The sequence below is a fragment of the Geotrypetes seraphini genome, chromosome 3 (assembly GCF_902459505.1).
Source record: "Geotrypetes seraphini chromosome 3, aGeoSer1.1, whole genome shotgun sequence".
In the NCBI taxonomy this organism is placed as follows: domain Eukaryota; kingdom Metazoa; phylum Chordata; class Amphibia; order Gymnophiona; family Dermophiidae; genus Geotrypetes; species Geotrypetes seraphini.
In genome coordinates this window covers 318,229,290-318,245,527 of record NC_047086.1, presented here as the reverse complement: position 1 = coordinate 318,245,527, position 16,238 = coordinate 318,229,290, and the positions used below count along the sequence as shown (strand labels likewise).

The window sequence follows — 16,238 nt, the reverse complement described above, 5'->3', positions numbered from 1 at the left end:
GGAATGGTATCTTTCATTGAGCTATGAAGAGTTTTTGATATAAATGTTTATAGGTTTTTCTAAATATGCAAATAAAATTTCAAGCATTTCATTTAAAAGTGCATTGAAAAAAAACCGGCACTTAGCTTTAAGTAATGTTGCCGGTGTAATCCGTTAGTCGTCACCCAACGGGCCCCGTTTCACCCAGAATAGGGCTTCATCAGGGGTCGGATTATTAATCTACAAAACATAAAAGTTTATAGTTAAAATATAACATTCTACCTTAACGATAACTCAAATTTTGAGCTAGAAAGCTGTCGGGTACTCACTGAGCAATTTAGGCTCGTTCTTTTAGTTTGTAAAAATGGCGAATGCGATGGTACAACGCCACGCATGCGCTTTATATATCATATCCTACTGCGCATGTTTAGAACTTTAGATAAAAGTTTTTTTAAATTTCTCTGATCTCCGCTTTTTCTGCATTGATAAAGAAGAGTCGAATCTAAGAGGTGGTGATAGAAAAAGAAAACTTCTACAAAGGGAATCTCGATGGATTTTCCGTCTTAACACGCTGAAACCCCAAGGATTAAATTCTGCCATAGAATGGCATTCTTTCTTTTGAACTGAGTCATGCTTTATTGTGTTTACATTCTAACTATGAAACTTCTTTGAAAATTTAAAAAAACTTTTATCTAAAGTTCTAAACATGCGCAGTAGGATATGATATATAAAGCGCATGCGTGGCGTTGTACCATCGCATTCGCCATTTTTACAAACTAAAAGAACGAGCCTAAATTGCTCAGTGAGTACCCGACAGCTTTCTAGCTCAAAATTTGAGTTATCGTTAAGGTAGAATGTTATATTTTAACTATAAACTTTTATGTTTTGTAGATTAATAATCCGACCCCTGATGAAGCCCTATTCTGGGTGAAACGGGGCCCGTTGGGTGACGACTAACGGATTACACCGGCAACATTACTTAAAGCTAAGTGCCGGTTTTTTTCAATGCACTTTTAAATGAAATGCTTGAAATTTTATTTGCATATTTAGAAAAACCTATAAACATTTATATCAAAAACTCTTCATAGCTCAATGAAAGATACCATTCCGTCTGCTTTTGTTGGCTTACAGACAATGATTTAGCCAACGCAGGCATCTGAGAGCTGAAGAGATTAAACTCTATCTTGATGATATATTATCCAGTCCTAAACTGAATTGTACTTACCTAGGAGAGGACTTTTTCCATTAGATATTTAGTGTAATTCATCTTTAAATTCGCCTGCCTCTGCTTCAAAACCTTAGCAGGCTCTTCACCAATCTACCTATCTGAGCACCTTGAAATTGCAGGCCCCTCTCGTACACGAAACAACTACCTGTTTTCCTTTCCTTCCCTGAAGGGCTGCCTCTACAAGAAATTCCTCGACAGAACCCTAGCATTCCAAGCGGGCAAACGGAACAAATGCCTCACAGCCCTCATCTCCAATTCCCCCCCTATCAAATGTTCAGGAAGTCAATCAAAACCTACCTTTTTGACAAATTCCTCTAACTTCTCCCCCCCTCTTCCTTGCCTCCTCCTCTGACCTTGACTTACCTCCAGACTCTCCGACTCCTCCAATCTTGTTAGCCACTAAATGGCTTAACAAAAAGGATCACTCAATCCAACTAATTATCCCGTCTTCATTACTCCCCATACTAAATGCCTCTGCTCTGCCTTATCGTACTCCGCAGTATGTATCACCGCCGTATATAACACTGCAGTATGTATCACCGCCGTATATAACTTACAGCAAATATAACCTAGCTGTAAAAATAACTTCACTGTAAATGTATCATCGCCGAAAATGTAACTTCGCTGTAAATGTACAGTCTCTTCATCTGTTAACCGCACAGAACTTCCATGGTAATACGGTATACAAGAATAAAGTTATTATTATTATTTTCTGATCTGAGACTGACTGTACACAGTGAAGTAATCTCAAACCTATAAACGAAGCACTAACTGCAGAAGAAATCTGTTTTTGTTTTTTTTTTAAAGTCATTTCCTGATCTGGCCATAACCTTGAATATTTCACTTCACATTTTTTGGTTAAAGCTAACTCATTTTAGCTGGTTAACAGTATTTTTGTTTTGGAAACCCACAGATACTTTTCAGACAGGCTAAAATTTCCACATCTCTGGCAGACCTTCATATTTATCACGCTTTCTTACTCCTTACTGTCCCTCACACTTGCTTTGATCAATTCAACAAAAACTACTGTCAAATCACCTAGGTCCTAGGAGACCACATTCTATTCTTTTGGTCTAGGGAGTAAATTTTCAGCTCAGACTCCCCTCCTGTTTACAATTCAAAACCAATCTTTAAAAACTTTTTTTCTACGCAGATTCATACTAGAGAATGACACGGGGAAAAAATCTGTCCCCGTCACCGCCCCGTCCCTGTCCCCGTCCCACCATCCTCTGCACCGCCCCGTCACCGCCGTTCCCTTCATCGCCCCATCACCGTCACCGCCACCGCCATCCCTTTCACCGCCCCGTCACCGCCACTGCCATCCCATTCACCGCCCCGTCACCGTCACCGCAGCATGCATAAAAGCCTCAAACAGGTATGATTTTATATACTTATCTTTATTAACGTATTCCCATGGGTTACATACTGAACATGTGCTGGATTCCTCCATTCTTGCAGCACATGTTCAGGAATAGGATTCAGTAACCCATGGGAATGAACACAGCACACTACTACACTAGTACTCAGATTTAAAAAAAAAGGACCAGCTCCCAGCTCAGCCAGACTCCCGTCTCCAACCGGTCAAAGAATCCCCCCCCCACCCCTGCCGCCAACCCGCACCTTACCTCTACTTATAGCGCCGAAGTTTTCAATGAAATTTCAGCTCCTCCAAGTCTGCAGCAGTGACTCCTCTCCAATCCAGGCAGCGACTCCCAAAAAAATCCTGGGCTTGCCTCTCAGCTCCGAAATCCCCCGATTTCCAATCGCTACTGCAACCCATTAAATATCATGTGTGGCAGTAGCGATTGGTCCCCTTCTTGAGCAGGAAAGAACTGACTAATGAGGAGCCAGAATATTGAAGGGGGCGGAGTCAGGCAACGTGCAAGTCGAGTGGAGAGAGACAAGTTGGAGGAGACCATATGGCCGACAAGCATGGCCACCGGAAAAAAATCAGACACCTGTCCTGAAGTGAACCGAACACACAGTGAAGACCCGGTAAATCGCGGTATGTAGAAGGGGATACATTTGCCTGCGGGGACAAATCTTTTCACCGTTTTTGCGGGCGGTGAAAACTTTTGTCCCCGTGTCTGCAGTGATTTGGCTATGGAGTCTCCATAGCCCGCAGCCAAACCGCAGCCACGCCGCGGTTCCCTGTGGGGATCGCTCCCCGTGTCATTCTCTAATTCATACAACTAAGTCTTTTTTTCTACTGTACTTCTGAGGTCACCAATGACCAGTCTGATTGGTACAACCCTTCCCTTCTATACTATGCCTCTCCACTAGTCTATCAAATAATGTAGTTCTCCCCTCTTTCCTCATGGCATGTCTAATATATTCTTCACCCGCCCAGATATTAAATTGATGCATGGGATAAAAATCCTAAAACAAACTTGGAGTATTGCCTTTCTAATATATAACTGTATAAACATAGAAACATAGAAAACATAGAAAATGACGGCAGAAAAGGGCCATAGCCCATCAAGTCTGCCCACTCCAACAACCCTCCCCCAATCTACACTCTATCAATCGTCCCCAAGCTGCCCTCCTCTATGCTACTCTCGTAGGGATCCGACATGGGCATCCCATTTATTCTTAAAATCTTGTATGCTGCTGGCTACGATCACCTGCTCCGGGAGCTCGTTCCAATGGTCCACCACTCTTTCAGTGAAGAAGTACTTCCTGGTATCCCCATGAAACTTCCCCTGATTTTCAGCGGATGTCCCCTTGTGGACGAGGGTCCTTTTAGAAGGAAAACGTCGTCTTCCACCTCTATGCGACCAGTGATGTATTTAAATGTCTCTATCATATCTCCCCTCTCCCTACGCTCTTCGAGAGAGTATAGCCGCAACTTGTGCAGCCTGTCTTTATACGAGAAATCCTTGAGCCCCAGGATCATCCTGGTGGCCATTCGCTGAACCAACTCAACTCTCAGCACATCCTTACGGTAGTGCGGCCTCTAGAACTGCACACAGTACTCCAGATGAGGTCTCACCATGCTTCTGTATAATGGCATAATGACCTCTGGCTTCCGGCTAACAAAGCTTCTACGGATACATCCCAGCATTTGTCTAGCCTTGGATGAAGCCTTCTCCACTTGATTGGCTGATTTCATGTCTCCACTAATGATTACCCCCCCCAGTCTTATTTTTTTCTAGATGTCTTATGTAGTCATGCCCTTTTTCCTTTTTCCATACTCTTATGTAGTGTGCTTTCCTCAACTTTTCTAAAACAGCATTTATCCTCTCATCTATTTTCATTTCTCCAGATTTCCGTTAACTTTTTTAGCCTTGCATCTAGAGAATGACACCGGGACAAATTTGTCCCCATCCCCACAGTAACTCAATTTCCCTGTCCCGTCCCCGCAAGTTTTGTCACTGTCCCTGTCCCATTCCTGGAAGCTCTTCCTTAACCGCACAAGCCTCGAACACATGATTTTAAAGTATTTGAGGCTTGTGCAGATGAGAACAGAGCTTGCAGAAATGGGGCAGGGACAGGAAAAGAACTCAGGGGGACGGGATGGGAAAATGAGTTCCCGCGGGGACGGGGAAAAATTTGTCCCCGTGTCATTCTGTACTTCCATCCTTTGGTTTGTTTTGGTTGATGCCAAGTGATCCTATCTCTTACTGTGTAACTTACTGCTCCAGCACCTTCCAACTCCTTGGACACAGACAGGAACTTTGGAGTGTGCCAGTCTTACTGTAGTGTCTCTCGACTAAATATAATAGCTTCTGTCTAAGCTGGTCTTACGCAAGCCTGACTACATGTAACAACACGTCGGCTAAGGAGCTCTCAACATTAAGAAACAACTCCACCTCCATCCCCTCCTCCTTGCCAAGAACAACCCAGCATACCCACTGCATGCTTAATAATGTCAATAAATCAAAAAGCCACGAGCAAAGGGGAGGGAAAATAGTTCTGTTGTTTGATCTGAGCATACACCCCTGTTCAAAGCTGTGACCTTTAGATTTTATCAACTATTTTACAGAATATACTGACACAGCTTGTATCTCTCTTGTGAAATAGTGTTTTCTTAAAGATATTTTAGATATTCAAGGACTGTTTCATGTCTACCTTGTTAGCCACACAACTTCAGAAAATGCTGTAGTAGGCGTATATATTACTTATTAACTAACATTTGAGATTATAACAACATCAGTCGTTTGAGCCATATAAGGTGTGTGCAAGGAGGGAAGTCTCAGAGTCAAGAATAAATGACTACATGACTGGTCATATTATGCAATGAGTGTGAACAACAGACCTTAAGGGCTCATGAATACAACCAGACATGTTTGTCATATAAAGGATTAGTAATATATCATAGACAATTGCACAGACATTCATTCTTCGGCGATTTAAAAAAGGGAGGTAGTTTCAACATAAGATAGATCAGGATGAACCTTAAACATTCATAGTTGAATCATATCCATTAGGACCAAGGTTGTAAGGTGAAAAATGCAAGATATGCTTTCCAGTGTCCTGATCAGGTAAGCAGACTGCAAATCATTCCTAGTATAGTAATAGTCATGTGGCACTTAGGGTTACCAGATTTCCTCTTTAAAAAAACAGAGGACACCTGGCCCAGGCCCATTCTGACCACAGCCCTGCCCCCATTTCACCCCCAATCTTGCCCTGTCCCATTCTGACACCAGCCCCGCCCCCAAACAAACCTTGCATCTTCTTCCATAAGCTCAGGGCTGTGTCTGGAGGGTGTGTGCACAAGCGTGGACATCAACGTGATGACATCACTCGGACAGTCCTCTAAAAAGAGGACATGTCCGGGTTTTCCCGGATATCTGGTAACCCTAGTTGCACTTGTTCCAAAAAAGGCCAGTCTTTGTTAAATTAAAAAAACAATCAAACCAACCCTGTGATACTTGACATAAATCAGTGGTATTCACTCCAAGTCCTCGAGGACTGCCAATGGGTCAGCTTTTCAGAATAAAACCTAGGGGGAAATTCTAAAACCGGTGCCTAAACTGTACAGATAGTTTTAGATGTAGAATTTGATACATGGCCAAAATCATCCATCCAAAAAAAGGGCAGTATTTGGGGGCATTCCAGAGTCTGACCTACATGGCGACCAATAGGCCTAAGAAGATAGCAAAAGGTACATGACTTGAGGTTGCAGGATGGTCAACTAAGGAGTACCATCAGGAAGTACTTTTTTCACAAAGAAGTTGATAGACAGTGGCATAGTAAGGAGGGGGGATGGACCGCCCCGGACGCTGTCTTCATGGAGGTGCCTACGTCAGCACCTCTCCTCCTCTCTGCTCTCTTCCACGTATCTCTTGAAACGTTCGCCAGCATGAACAGCATCTTCCACCTGTTGCTTGCGCCGGCCTTGGCTCCCTTCTGATATCACTTCCTGACCAGGACGTGATGTCAGAAGGGAGGTTAGGCTGTTGCTGGAGAACATTTCAAGAGGTTCGCCCGGCGAGGGGAGGCAGGGGGATATGCTCAAGTGGTGAGGGGCGGGGGCACATGGCGTGGCGGAGAAGAGCAGGGGGTGCCTAGCGTGGTGATGCCGTTTGCCACTGCCCCAGGCGCCATCCTCCCTAGCTATGCCACTGGTGGTGGATGCCTGGAATGCCTTCCCCCAGGATGCAGTGGAGATAAAAATGGTAACATAATTCATAATGCATCAGATAAACACAAGAAATCCTTATATGGAAGCAGAATAGAAGCAAAACAAACAGGAGTGCTTAGATTCTGGCCTCATTTCCCAATTTCCAACTCCGGAAATTGGGAAATGAGGCCAGGGCTGGGCAAATTTCTACAATCTGTGCTTTGAAAATGGCCAAGACAGATCATGATCAATCTATATAATAAAACCGTAGGCGGCGCATGCGCAGTCTTATCAGCGTGCTTCCATGATCCGTATGTCCGTGGCCGCCAAGACTGCAGCATGCCCCGCGCTTACTACGGCCCCACGCGGCACTTCACTCCATTTTCGCCAGAGCGGTTTGCCCAGATAGGGGAAGCTGAACAGCTCACTCCTGCCTCTGCTCGACTTCCTGTTCACAACCCCCCCCCCCAAACAACCGCATAGGAAAAACTCACTCCCTGCTCTCCTGCCACGGCGTTTGCTTCCTCTACTCGGCACGGCGCTTTACCCGGCAGACATTTAATAAAAGGTTGCCTCCCCCTGCCGCTCTGAATACCTGACCGCCTAACTTTAAACCCGCGGCTGCAGCTGCTTTGAAGACCTGGCCTGGCCGCCTAACTTTAAAACCACGAGCTAAACAGGTATGTAGTTCTTCCTTTCACCTGAACTCGCCTGCTCCCAGTGGGCCAAGAGAGAGGGGGGAGTGGCTGCCGTGGTGATCTGGCCGACTCCCTGGTGACAGGAGCCGCAGCGGCACCTTTAAAGTGAAAAAATAACTGTGGCAAGGGAGCCGGCCAACTGGCAGTTCAAGTTGGAGCTTCAGTCTGGCCTGCTCCCTGCCGTATTGTATTTTTTAGTTGAAAGAAGCGGCGGTGGCTCCTCTCACGATCCCCGCCTGGGTCAGACTTCCGACGCAGGTGGGGATCATGAGAGGAGCCACCGCCGCGTCTTTCAAATAAAAAAATACAATATGGCAAGGCGGGCAGGGAGCAGGCCAGACCAAAGCTCCAACTTGAACTGCCAGTTGGCTGGCTCCCTTGCCACAGTTATTTTTTCACTTTAAAGGTGCCGCGGCGGCTCCTGTCACCAGGGAGTCGGCCAGATCACCACGGCAGCCACTCCCCCCTCTCTCTTGGCCCACTGGGAGCAGGCGAGTGAAGCCCGGTACTTCCGGGTAGCTAAGGGGCGGAGCGCGGCGCGTGCTCAGGGTCCGGGTGGAGAAGCCGGTGCTACAGCCGCTTGCACACATTAGCACTGGCTAACGCAACCCGGGTAAGGGAGGTCAAGTTTGGGAGGATCGCTCAGACTTGGGACTGGCGTTCACCTTCGGATGGAACAGTAACCTGCTCCAGGGGAGCCGGACGACACCCACATGTAACAGATCAGCACTACCCCCGATTTCCCGAACCCCCACCTCCCCCCAAGCAACAACAAAAACTACTCCCGATGCCTGCGGCTGTGACCCCCCCACCCCAAGTAAACTCCCCTGGAGCAAGATCGGATGCCCGGAAAAGGGGGGAGGGATAGATCACTCCCAACCGTTCGAGGAGAACTGAGGGCTGGAAGAGTAGGTATGAGAAGGGGGTTGGGTTTGGGGGCTATAAAGGAATATGTGAGAGAAGGGAGCTGGGGATGAAAAAAGGATGAGATGGGAGAAGGGGGGCTACAAAAGGGGGCATGTGAGAGAAAGGGGCTGAAGACAGGAGCTGGAAGAATAAGTGAAGGGGGAATGAAGAGGGAGTTCTATGGAGGTGAAGGACAGAGAAAGGGGACAGATTTTTAAGTTGGTGAAAAAAGGTGGAAATAGGGAGGGTAAAAGGGGAAATGGGAGCCTGAATAGAGGGGGTAAGACATAAGAAGAATAGCCATACTGGATAAGACTAATCTATTCTAGCACCCGTTAATGTAAGGTGATGATGGACAGGGGGGATGTAAAACAAAGGGGCTGCTGCTGGATAAGGTGAACAGTGATGGAGTGGTGGAGGACACAGGGGAGGTAAAAGGAAGGGATAATGGATGGGGAGCAGGCAAGGGGTGGTTGTGGACAGCCAAGGAAACCTCCCCCCCCAAAAAAAACACAGAAAGCGACTAAGGAGAGAGAAAAATAAATAAAGACAGACACACACACACATATATTCTAGCACCCGTTAATGTAACGGGCTATAAGACTAGTTATATATATATGCTATATTGCACATATCACATGCTATGAGTTTAACTCATTGGGCAGACTGAATGGACCGTGCAGGTCTTACCTGTTATCATCTGCTACGTTACTAATAATATAGAAACAAACATTTTGCAGTAAGGGGAAAATGGAGAAGTTAGAGGACACGAATTCAGGTTGTGGGGTGGTTGAGCAAGAAGTAATGTTAGGTAATGTTTTTCATGGAGAGGGTGGTCGATACCTAGAATCCTAGAATGCCCTCCTAAGGGAGGTGGTAGAGACAAAAACAGTGATGGAATTCGAAAAAGCTTGGGATGAATACAGGGGAACCCTAATTAGAAAATGGATGGTATAAAAACCCCCATAAAACTTAAATGACTGCATGTGTGTGGATGTGTCAAATGACGCACTGATAGCAACTCCGACTGCGAAGAACTAAGGCTGGTACCAGGCAGGCTTCTACGGATTGTGTCCCGTACATGGCAATCCTGTTTAGGACGGGCTGGAGAGGGCTTCAACAGCAAATTCAGTAGCTGGAATGTCAGGATACTACTGGGCAGACTTTTACGGTCTATGTCCCAGAAATGTCAAAGATAAATGAATAAAAATAACAAATACTTAAAATTTACAATTCTATAAATCCAGCAGAAAAACTAAACATTAAAATACATCAAACTCCCATATCAAATTCTCTCCTGATAGATATGAAGGATATTGACATCTCCTCATTTATAAAGTGCTCTTACAAATAGATGGGCCTTTAAAGATTTTTTTAAGGATTTAAGTTCTACACATAATCTTAATGAACCATTAATTGCATTCCACGGCCTTGGACCTGCCACAGAAATGGCTGCCATCCATGTTTTTCTGTAATATATGTCAACCATTCCCAACCCAGTCCTTATGGCATATCTACTATCAGTGTGTGTGTGTTTCTTGTTCTACATGCGTTTGCTCTAGAGCGACAATGAAGCGTTATATTTTATCACTGTCCCTTTGTTGGATTCAATCGGACCTTTTGTTTTTTATAGTGTGACCTTTTGCATTCCATCATCAGCTGTTGTGTCCCCTGAAGAAGGCAGTTTATACTGCTGAAATCCTTGTTGGGACCATAAGGTTATCACATTTAGAAAATAAAGCTTGTTTTGATTTAATTGGACATCAGACTTGCCCTTTCTTTGGTTTGTTTGCTTACTCAGGCAAGATATTTTTCCCTTTTTTTTTTTTATTTTCAGGATATCCACAATTAATATTCATGAGTTAGATTTGCATGCAATGGAGGCAGTACAAACATTCAAATGTATCTCATACATATTCATTGTGGAGATCCTGAAAACCCAATGGGTCTAGTCCCAAAGACTAGGCTGGGAACGGCTGAACTATGTGGTAAATTCTAAGCAGCAAATCCATTCCTTGTTGTTCACTCCCAGGCAGTGGTGTAGTGAGGGTGAGTGGCGCCCACTCCCTTCTCCACCCTCCTGCTCTTTGCCGACCTTCCCCTGCCATGCACGCACCCCCCCCCCCTTTCCATCTTTAATTTTCCCAGGGTGAGCAGTGTCATGAACTTGCTGCCCACACTGTGTCAGCTCTCCCTCTTATGTCACTTCCTAGGGGCGGGACCCAGAAGTGATGTCAGAAAGCCGACACTGACACGGGCAGCACGTTTGTGATACTGCTTGCGCCAGGAAAATTAAAGAGGTACGAGGGAAGGGTTCACATGCGCAGTGGGTAGGTGGGGCGACAACCTTTTAAACCCTGCGAAGCTAGGTATCAGGACTTTAGTATCTTGAAATAAATGGTTCAAACAAGAAATGTTTAACTATCAGCAGATTAAAAATGGCCAGATTCTGCAACCGGCGCCAGTGCCTCCAAAACCAGCGCTAGTCACCTGTCAATCACGCACCGGCACCAGTTGCAGAATCGCAGGCGCAAGAAATGTAGGCCAGGGTTTTGAAGGCCTACACTTCTGACACCTATGTTTGCTGTGAATCATGGCTACGGAGGCGCCTAAGGTCATTTCCAACATTAGCCACGCCTTCTTTGACCTTAGGTGCCTCTGTAATTTGGGTGCTGGTTCGGGAGGTGCTGGCAGGCAGCTAAATTTTGGGAGGTTTTCGAGGCTGTTAAGGTAGATTTGGTCACTTAAGTTAGGAAGCGGTGTGTCGCTTACCGCCGCCTCACCTGAAGCGCCGTTTGTAGAATCCACCCCAAAATAAAATAACTACTTCTATTTATGCTTATTGTCACTTGAGATATCAGTAAGTCCATCACATGGGTCAAAGTGGTTGACAAAATTAAAAACTTAAAATTAGGAAAGGAACTCCAAAATAAGATAGGAAGGAATCACATTCGCAACAAAATAAGATTAAAACTAATAAAAAAAACTCGTTAGAACAACTTAAGAGCTCCTTTTACAAAGGTGCGTTAGGACTTTAACACGCGGAATAGCACGCGCTAGACCTTAACACCAGCATTGAGTTGGCGTTAGCTCTAGAAGCGTAGCGTGGGTTTAGCGCGCGCTAAAATCCTGCGTGTGCTAAAAACGCTAGCGCACCTTAGTAAAAGGAGCCCTTAATCTCATTTACAACTGCAAAACTCTTATAAGAGTCACTGTCCCCCCCCCCCCGATGTTCCCCAGACTCTGACTAAGCAGGAATAAGAGATCAGAGGACTACTCAAAGAAAGAAGGCACATGTGGTCAGTGGTCAGCAGTGATGTACTAAAGGGAGGGGGGAGGACCAGCACCCATCCTCCTCTCCACCACACCAATCCTTTCCTGACCCCCCTGCCGCGTGCATGCGCCCCTTCCCTCGCACCTCTTTAATTTTCCCAGAGCGATCACTATCACAAACTTGCTGCCCACACTGGTGTCAGCTCTCTCTGACGTCACTTCTGGGTCCTGCGCCTAGGACGTTACGTCAGGGAGAGAGCAGACACGATGCGGGCAGCAAGTTCGTGATGCTGCTCGCATTGGGAAGATTAAAGAGGTAGGGGAGGAGTGTGTGCGTGTGGCGGGGCAGGAAGGTAAAGAAGAAGATGGAGGAGAGGCACCACTGGGAGTCAGGGATGCACAAGGCCAAATGCCTTTTCTAAAAAGAAAGATTTTAACACATTCTTGAATTTTGTAAAACTAGGTTCCAAACAGATGTAGGGGGAAACGTCATGCCAAGATTTCGGTGCTAAAAAAGCAAGATTGCAGCTTTTCTAGTTGATTCAAAATGTTGTAGAAAGATGGACCTAGATGAACTAGATGATTGGCATTGACGCCGAGAAAGATAAAGGGGATGACCAGAGTGTACGAGGGGCCGCTGAAAAGATCTCAGTCTAACCAAGAAGAGAATGATGTGAAGCCATGAAACTTACAAGTTATTCCACACTTTTCGTTTCATGTTATATCATTTTTCTTGACACTTTTCATTTCAATGATATGACATGAAACGGAAAGTGTCAAGAAAAGTGTGGAATAACTTGTAAGTTTCGTGGTTCCACATCATTCTCTTCTTGGCTGAGGTGAAAGCTTTTCAGCAGCCCCTCATAGGGCTAAATTCACTAAGCCTACCTACCGATCATGTCCTGACCAGTTTGCGACCCCCGACCCTATTCTCTAACCTTCCTCCCGATCCGATCCGCACCTGATCCACGCATGCAAATGAGGGGGAATGGCATGCAAAGTAGGAAGGCAGCGATTCACCAAACAAAGTAGGAAGGAACACCGATTGGGCTGGCCGATCCAAACTGAAGCAACTGCTGAAGACCAGTTGCTCACGTCCTTGCCGACTGTCCTGCTCTCTGCCGCTGTGAAATCCCAACCCTGCAGACCTGAAACCATCAAACATCTCCCTTGTGCAAAAAGCTCTCTGCCGCCCAGCGAGCCCGTGTTTTTAACCCGTGGGTTAAATGCGGGGCGGCACTACTGCGTGTTCTGTTCACAAATAAGCAAGATTTTAAAGCTGAGCACTGAGCTATTAAGCAGTGTTTTACACATTTTTTTTCTGCTTAAAGCTCCCTTCCTTCCTTGCGCGGAGAGCATGCAGAGACCATCTGCAGGCAAAGAAGATGATCTGCGCATGCGTCAGGATTTCTCTGCAGCGATCCATGTGGGGCGTGCGATTGTCGCAATTTACATGAGGACGCGTCGTGGATCGGTTGCTCAGGAAGACTCGGCCACGTATCACTCCCAAAAAAAAGAAGTGAGTGAATCTAGCCCATAGTTTTTGTGAACTAAACACAGAATTTTAAAGATAGAATTGGACAGATAACCAGTAAGAACTTAGAAATGGAGTAAGTTAATCGTGCACGTTAAAGAAGATGTAAAGCCATATTTTGAAGAGTCTGTAAACGTTTCAACTGAAAACTAGTTAGTCCGGGGTAGACAGCTACAATAGTCTGATTTAGAAGTAATAAAGGCATGAATAAGTGTATAACGCTGAAAGGCATAAGCAGCGCTGTATATTTAACATGCAATAGATGGTCCCTGCTCAGAAGAGCTTACAATCTAATTTGGGCAGACAGGACATAAAGGGGTTGGGGAGTTTCTTGCAGAGAGAATAATAGGATGGAGGTAGGTATCTTACAGTGAGTGAGAGTTAGGAGTTGAAAGCAGCCTGGAAAAAGTGGACTTTTAGCTTGGATTTGAATAATGCTAGAGTAGGAGCTTGACTATTGACTCCATAATTTTTAATGCTTCCTATAATACAAGGTGAAGGCAAAGAAAGAATCCCTTTCAGGGAATACCCTTTCAGGGAAAGGGTACAACGCGGACCTGACGGACCTCACGGATCTAAAACCGCACGTCCTTAAAAATCTGAGGTCCGTGTCCGTGCCACTCGTAGTTTCTGTCTCTTACAGACCTCGATGAGATTTTAGCGCTGACGGATCCGTCTCAGCATAGGGAGGGAAAAGTATTAGGATCCGTCAGCGCAAGAATCTCATCAAGGTCTGTCAGAGCCAAATTCTATGGCGGGCTTAAAGGATAAGCAGAGCGCAAAACGGTTAAACAGCCCTGTTAAGCGCAGGGTTTTCTGGATCTCCTGAAAGAGACCTCCAATTTGCGATCCAGGAAGCCTGATTCACTATAGTGTTCCAGCAGACTTAAACCTATACATAAGAAGGCTTCTTCTCTGCCGCTTCAGCACTAGTCTCTGGCTCTGACAGACCTCGATGAGATTTTAGCGCTGACGGATCCTAATACTTTCCCTTCCCTATGCTGAGACGGATCCGTCAGCGCTAAAATCTCATCGAGGTCTGTAAGAGACAGAAACTACGAGTGGCACGGACACGGACCTCAGATTTTTAAGGACGTGCGGTTTTAGATCCGTGAGGTCCGTCAGGTCCGCGTTGTACCCTTTCCCTGAAATAGATTCTTTCTTTGCTTTCACCTTGTATTATAGGAAGCATTAAAAATTATGGAGTCAATAGTCAAGCTCCTACTCTAGCATTATTCAAATCCAAGCTAAAAGTCCACTTTTTCCAGGCTGCTTTCAACTCCTAACTCTCACTCACTGTAAGATACCTACCTCCATCCTATTGTTCTCTCTGCAAGAAACTCCCCAACCCCTTTATGTCCTGTCTGCCCAAATTAGATTGTAAGCTCTTCTGAGCAGGGACCATCTATTGCATGTTAAATATACAGCGCTGCTTATGCCTTTCAGCGTTATACACTTATTCATGCCTTATTCATGTAAGAGACAGAAACTACGAGTGGCACGGACATGGACCTCAGATTTTTAAGGACGTGTGGTTTTAGATCCGCGAGGTCCGCGTTTTACCCCTTCCCTCTATTTCATTATTGGGTTTTTTTGGTTTTTTTTTTAACTAAACCTTACTGTGATTACATATCTCAAGGGCTAAGTTGATTGATAAGGCTTTCAGGAAAAAAGTACATAGCCCCAGGCATCAAGTTCCCTCCCCCCATTCCTGCTCCCAGTGCTTCTTTTGCACCTTTCAGGCCAACAGTGAACTTAGAACATTTTAGAGCTTGTGAAGCGAGCCCATACTTGTTGGAAAAGACGGCGGCCCTGACACTGTCCGGAGCTGCTGAGGGGATAAGAACACAGTGAAGGAACTCTGCGTGTACTACTGTGTTTCACGTCAGGCGTGCACACGATGGGGCTGCATATCACTCCCAGTGTAGAACCAAATGCAGGAAGTACCGACACAGACAGAAGGGCAGCCACCCAAACCCCCCCCCCCCCGTGCACCAAAATAAAAAAAGCAAACTGTTGTCTGCAGCGTGAAGAATTACAGAATCGCATAGCAATATAGAGAAGAAAATCAAAGTACCTTGCAAATAAAACGTCAGAAAGTACTTTGAATATTATTTTCCCGAGGATCTTCCAATTCATGGCAGAGCTCTGGAATTCAGGATCCTAAAGCTCGGCTACCTATATGGGAAAGAGTTGGGGGTTTTTTTTTTTCCCGATTAAAGGGAAAAGTGCCGATTTGGGGCAGTCTCCCGAGAGAGCGAATATATAGCATTCAATAACGCACCTGAAACATAAGAAACTGTTTTCCTAACATAATCTTAAAGGCGTCTCCCTCATTTTAAGACATTCATCCTTTGCCTCCAATGCCCTCACCCTAACCACTAATATCACCATTACATTAAAAATGCTAAAAGGCAACCTGTTTTCTTTATAAATAAGCATCGCCCCCCCCCCCCCCCTTCATTCCTAGAAATCATTTGACGCTCAAGGTCGATTCTTGAATCGTTTTGTGCTTACCTGTTGGCGGGAAGGCAGCGCTCTCCCACCCCTCCTGCTTTTGCTCTGGGCTTTGTTTTGCACACCTGGCCTGCCGTGCTCCCCACACTCTCACAGCAGAAGGTAGGGCGGGAATGGCTGGAATCTGAGATCCTTCTCGGCACGTCACGTACACTGCCATCTTGGGACTGGCAAAAGGCTGAGCTGCTCTGGCTCCCGCTTCTTCTTTTCAGTGGGGTGTTAGTTCATTATCTTTATTTAATTTTTGTATACCATTCTCCCAAGGGAGCTCAGAACGGTTTACATTAATTTATTCAGGTACTCAAGCCATTAATTTATTCAGGTACTCAAGCATTTTTCCCCATCTGTCCCGGCAGGTTCTCAATCTATCTAATGTACCTGGGGCAATGGGGGGATTAAGTGACTTGCCCAGGGTCACAAGGAGCAGCGTGGGTTTGAATCCACAACCCCAGGGTGCTAAGCCTGTAGCTTTAACCAATGAGCCACACACTCCCGTCTTTGCTTTATTTCCCCCCCCCCCCCCCCCCATTAAGCAAA

At 45.6% G+C, this 16,238-nt stretch overlaps 1 protein-coding gene across 1 annotated transcript in view; it reads right to left on the bottom strand.

Moving 5' to 3' along the window:
* The window catches only part of FERMT1 (fermitin family member 1), a 130,810-nt gene extending 114,986 nt beyond the window's left edge, over nt 1–15,824 (bottom strand). Inside the window, exon 1 of the mRNA XM_033939982.1 lies at nt 15,702–15,824. The gene's annotated coding sequence lies outside the window, so the exon portion shown is untranslated. The remainder of the gene's footprint in view (nt 1–15,701) is intronic.
* Nucleotides 15,825–16,238: the final 414 nt, after the last annotated feature.